Genomic DNA, 6,000 nt, shown 5'->3' with positions numbered 1-6,000 from the left:
ATGCGGTCCTGGGCTCGGTCCTGGGGTCGGTCCTGGGCTCGGTCCCGGGTCCTCTTTGTGTAGAGTTCACACGCTCTCCCCGTGTTCATGTTGATTCTGGCTGTGGGCTCCGGTTTCCTCCCACGATCTGAAAGCGGGCAGGGCAGGTTGATTGGTGAGTCTTAATTGGCCCTGTAATTGTGTGAGTGTGAGTGTGTGTGTCTGTGCCCTGCGGTGTGTTGGCGACTGTCCAGGGTTGGTTCCTGCTTGTGCCTGATGTTCCCAGGATAGATTCTGGTTCCCCCCGCAACCCCGGTGGGGATTAAGAGGTTTCAGAAAATGGATGGATGGATGGATGGATGGATGGATGGATGGATGGATGGTGTATGATGCTTTTAGACCTTTGCGAGTGCTGAAATCTAAGATAGAAAAGCAGCGATCAGCACTGGACGCCACGGATCCTACACATGCATAATAAATACAGCAAATATTAAAAATATAGGGAACAATGGAAATTAGCTAATGCATTTAAAATTATCGCAAAAATGATTGACCAGTGAACATTTTGATGAATTATGGACAGAAAAACACTGCATTCATAAAACATGGGAAGACTGCAACCAAAGGGAAGACTCTTCGTTTTCGACACAGAGTTTGTTTGAACCCTATTATCTATGAGGTCTGCCAAACAAATAATGTAGTGAAAGTCATTTCTTCATAAGAAACTAAGAAGTTGTTCTTTAATTTGATCAGTTTTTCCAACACATTCACACTCTACGCAACGATTGCACAAAATAATAGATGAATAAATGAAAACTAATATGGAACAGCAGTGAAAGCAGCATAACATGTGACTCAAACATCTTCATTTTGTGTTTTTTTGGCACTGCCATGATGGGGCAGATTTCCCCCCCACCCCCGCCTCCTCTGAAATAGCCACTGAAGGGGAGGATTTGTGACCCCTGGGGCCACCCGTTCAAACTCGGGGGGGCACTTAAAGCCATTAGCAGATTCTAGGGCCCACATGGTTCTCTGGCATCCTGTCATACTGATGACTTCAGCAGATGGCGGCGTGATTAAGTGCAACACCAGAGCATCTCATAAAACATTAAGCAGGATGTGCAAAGGCAAATTATGAAGTCATGGAGCCAGGATAAGGATTACAGTCATAAGCAAACATCTCCTAGGGGACAGCTGGCCGATTATTGTAACACTGCGACTCCACAGTGGAGGTTGGGGGCTCCCAGACACAATGTTACTACTTCTGTAAATATTCCATAGTAACACTGGAATCCAGGGTCACGATTTAATGTCACAATTTAAGTCTTTTTTGTGCCAACTGTTTAAAGGAGTAGGTATGCAAAATGCTGTAGTTATATATACAGTTTTATTGTATATAAGCCAATTGTTTAAAGATTTGTAGGCCAAGGTGAATAACTTGCCTAAGCACACTTTGTGAGGACACTTTAAGAATGATGCCATGCAGTAATAAATGCTTGGGTGTCTGGGTATGTCTGTATGTACAGCCATAGCTGAGGTGTGGAACATCGGAATGTTATCTCTGCATTCCTAGCAACACCCAACCCATTTATTTTGACGCTATGCTGCCATGGAAACCCAGTCAGGAAAAAAAGGCATTGAATCTATGGCCTTCTACTCACATCCTGTCAGCCACTTGAAGGGCTTTAATTTCTGTTTTCATTCTCCTTCCACGGCACGCCATCTCGCATAAACGTGCTCATTAGGGAAGAACCTGATGCAGCAGGTGTTTCACTGCTTGCTCCTCAAAGGCTTTTCTAGCACAACGAAAGTCACCTGCATAGGTGCACTATGATAATGTAGTTTCCACAAAATAAATATTTCTATTTACATTATCAGACACTAAGGAGAACAATTGTTGAAACCTGTCTATTGGATTTGCAGTAATTGAGAAAGAAAAACATGCATCGGTTTAGTACCTACTTGTTTTTGGTTTATCAAATGATCAGAGGTGGCAATTTCAGATGCAGAAAGTAAAAATCCAGACCATGATTTTGTTGCAAGTAACCAGTTGAGTGCTCTGTGACTGTGACTCTTTATGCTCAACTGGTTGGTTGAAATCATGGTCAGGATTTTTACCTTCGGGCCCTGAAATCGCCACCTCTGCAAATGATTATTTTGATATATATGTTTTGAGTACGTATCCTGATATTGGTAAACTTTCATGTGCATAAACGCTTTTTTGTTTCAGAGTTTAATAAACTGTGTCACTGCTTAGAACAGGGCTAATGGGTCTGAAGCAGGACTTGAAAGAACTTTACACGAGATTATAGGTAATCAGAACAGTCTCTGATGTATCACCTAAAACGATTTCATGAAATCCAAAAAAAGTAAACAGTTTTAAACTAAACACATCTTCCATCTTCCAACAACGTCAGTGAATGAAATATCACGGTATGTTAATTAGCTCCATGTTTTGCTGACTGATTTGAATCGAATTACCCATTTTTTTGGTAAGAATTGCATCATCGTTCTTTTCTCAAATAATGCTGACACTGATGCATAAAGGCACCTGCTTAGCTTTTCGAAAAGGATTAGACTGTGTCTCATTGACTTTCTTTTGAAGGTCAGCCTCCTAATGTTTGCTGTTAATATCATAAAGGTCACTTTAAGTAAGTAACATCTCCAGCTACAGTAAGATAAACACACTCACATCAGCTGGAAAACATGCTGAATGTATCTGTGCTACTTTATATGAAGACATTGTTCCAACTAGTAGCACGTGAATTGTTGACGTTCGATATTCTCTCAGTGACAGATAAAGTACAGGCTATCTATAACTTTCCTTAGATTCCTCTTACTTCCCTGTTCAAGTGTGCATACGAAGCACTTTTTCCTTATTTCCCACAATCTCAGTTGTGAAGGAACTGAAACAGTTGCTCACTACAAGCAGTTCCTGTGATTAAACGACAAGTTTAATCAAAGGGTGACAACTCAGGTCCACCGGAGAAACAGTCACAGATCCGAGGCCCAGATGCATTTGTCGCGTGGACGTTATTACAGACATTAAAATCCTGCCATCAGCTTCTACACATTACATAACAGTTATACTTAAGGTAGTCATCCAACTAAGGGGAACTTGTGCCCAGGGCTCCAAGGGCTGCAACTATTTTGCCTTCATTAGTTTAACAAGAAAGGATCCACCTCACCTACTTTCTAAGGTGTCAGGTCTCACTATTGCTGCCTGCCGTTCTATTTCCCCCCTGACTCTGGCAACCCCCCCGTTCAACCGAGAGAACAAATTGAGAAATTGTGTGGTGAGAGTGGAGATAGGGGTAGGGTGTGGGGGAGGTGGTTGAGGGCAGGGCAGGCCAGGGGGGGGAGTGGCTTGTCAAGTCCCAGCAATGCTAAAATAAAAAAAAACAGACTGGTCAGGCAGATGGGTCTTGATTCGGCTCCCGCTTCAGACCCATAGACCTGTTCTGTTGTTTCCACACCATTGGGTGCATGAAGGACCACGAGTCAATGGCACTGATAAAGAAAACTAAGACAATGAAGACACTGTGCTTTCAACACGATCCAAGCCATAAAAATACAGGAAAAGTAACAGACTGAAGAATAAAGTGATTTCGGTTACTGGTCCCAGTTACAGCAGAACTGTGGGGTGGCACAGTGGATAGCATCACATCTCAGGGACCGGAGTTTGAGGTGCCGCCGTGGTTCCGTGTGTGTGGGGTTTGCATGCTCCCCCATTGTCATCAAAGGGTTTTCCTCTGGGTGCTCTGGTTTCCACCCAGAGTCCAAAAAATGTTCTGAGGTTAATTGGAGGTATCAAATTGCCCATAGGTGTGTGTGTGAGAGAGAAAGACTGGTGTCTGTGTGTGTGTATGTGTGTGTGAGAGAGAGAGAGAGAGAGAGAGACTGGTGTGTGTGTGTGTGTGTGTGTGTGTGTGTGTGTGTGTGTGTGTGTTTGTGTCAGTGGCATCAAAGCTTTTTCTGTTACAGAGCACATTCATCTTGCCCTCGTAAATGAGATTCCTTAATTTCTGATTTGCTCTGGGATCAAACAGATGTTTAATAATAATAGTTAATTGATTTTATCAAACTGAATCATGATGGAGAATTAGTATTAAAACTTCTGCCTAAAAGATTCAACCTCCCACTGTACATTCAAAAACTCTTATAAAGATTAAGCTATAAAACAGCAAAAACTACTGTGGCTGACTGGTATTCCGCCTATAATAACTGCCAATATCAGGTGCCAGGATAATCCATGTATCATCCAACTGATTATCCGCGTCTAAGTGGGGCCTGGAGCCTATTCCTGGCACAAAAACCCCCTGAATGAGATGCCATTCCATCACAGCGCGCACAGACAAACAACTGAGAGACTCCAATTAACCGAACTGCATTTATTTGGATCGTGGAAGACAACCAGAAGAAAGTCACACAAGGAGAATATCAGAACTCCACATAAATTAAGCACAGGGTTTCCAACATTGGTCAGCTGGCTGGAGTGAGATTTTCAATTCAAGACAAGTCTGCACACACAAGCACATGCATTTATAAGTATGTAACAGTTTTATTACCTTGTAAATAGTCTGTAAGGTTCGCAAACTACGGCGATGCTTTTGATGTAGCTAATTTTAGGCTTATAATGGAATAATATGCAATAGATTCGCCATAAGATTTCTTGCATGAACCTGGGAGTCTGAGAGCGTGTTACACCAGATGCATGAGAGTTGACAACCTTGAAAGCGGAGATGGGATCTGAACCCCAACTGCGGAGGCAGGAGGTGACACTGCTACCCCCTGAGCCACCAAAATAATGGACTGCTGGATGACCCGACCACAGTATTTGTGTAAATGCATAGCCTTCGAGTCTTTGGAAAGAGAGGCAAATGGGGAACACTGAAGGGAACAGGTCTCAGATAGAGTAAAACTCAGAAAACAGAAGTCAGGAAAGAAATGTGAAGCGGGAAGACTAGCTTGACGCTTGACTTGGGCAGAAACCCGCAGCTCGAAGGCCACTTAAAGGACAGACTGCTGGGGAGCTTGATGGAGTTTGGGCTGAAGTGCGGCCACTCAGTGCTCACAGCCAAATCGGGGCTGCTTAGGTAGAATGTGCAGTTGCTCTCCTCTGTGTGGGCCATGACCGTGATCTTAGCCCTTTGGGCTTCGCCAGTCACTTCCACTGGGCTCTGCTGGGTCTGCCTGTCGCCCAGTGGCGCCCTCTTCCTTTTCGTACTCTCTGCATAAATCGGCTCGGCACTCGCCGACCCGTTTCCTTTCTCCGACCACGAACTGTCTGGAGACGCCAAACTTTGGCGGCTCTCTGATGCAGATCGTCGAAAAACATCCAGTCCCTGTGAACACGTGAGTGAGTCTGTGCTGCTTCGGTAAGAGCCGGAATCTGATAGGCTGGTGGGCTTAGACAGGAAGGAAGAAGATCGTCCACAAGGACGACTGATCGGCAAGGCAGAGTCTGGAGTGAAGCTGGAAAACGCGGAAGTGCTTGATGGTTCATGTTCAGCCTTATTTGGGGCATGAGAAATAACACTGTTAGCCGGGTCCAGAGGTCCGTTCTGCTCCTGTGTTGATGGGCCTTCAGAAATATTATCATTATAGGCGTCGCTGTTTGATCTCACCTGCAGCCTCTGGGCAGAATCTCTTGGTTGGCGTGAGCCGTTTCTCAGACTAGTGATCTTGCTTTTCCCGGTGATCCGGTGGGGGTAGGCATCTCCGGTGCTGTTTTGTCCGACACTATTCAACCCACGGCCCCCAAAAATGTTGCTGACTGACTCCTTCTGCATGTCAGTTGGAGACAGAGCTCCTGGTGGAAATCTGGCAGGAGAGTCTGTCTTAGCCAGTGCAGCACTGACAATCACGGCCTCTTTCAGCACAGTGCTGCATCCATTGCTGTCCGTAGAGAAGGACGAGATGCCCATCAATTTCGTCAGGCTGATTCTGTCTGGCAAATTCTTCGGAATATACTGAAGTAAAAAGAAAATATGACCATATCTGGTTTAAAACCCCATATAC

The sequence above is a fragment of the Brienomyrus brachyistius genome, chromosome 7 (assembly GCF_023856365.1).
Source record: "Brienomyrus brachyistius isolate T26 chromosome 7, BBRACH_0.4, whole genome shotgun sequence".
Classification (NCBI taxonomy): Eukaryota; Metazoa; Chordata; class Actinopteri; order Osteoglossiformes; family Mormyridae; genus Brienomyrus; species Brienomyrus brachyistius.
This window is presented reverse-complemented; position numbering follows the sequence as displayed.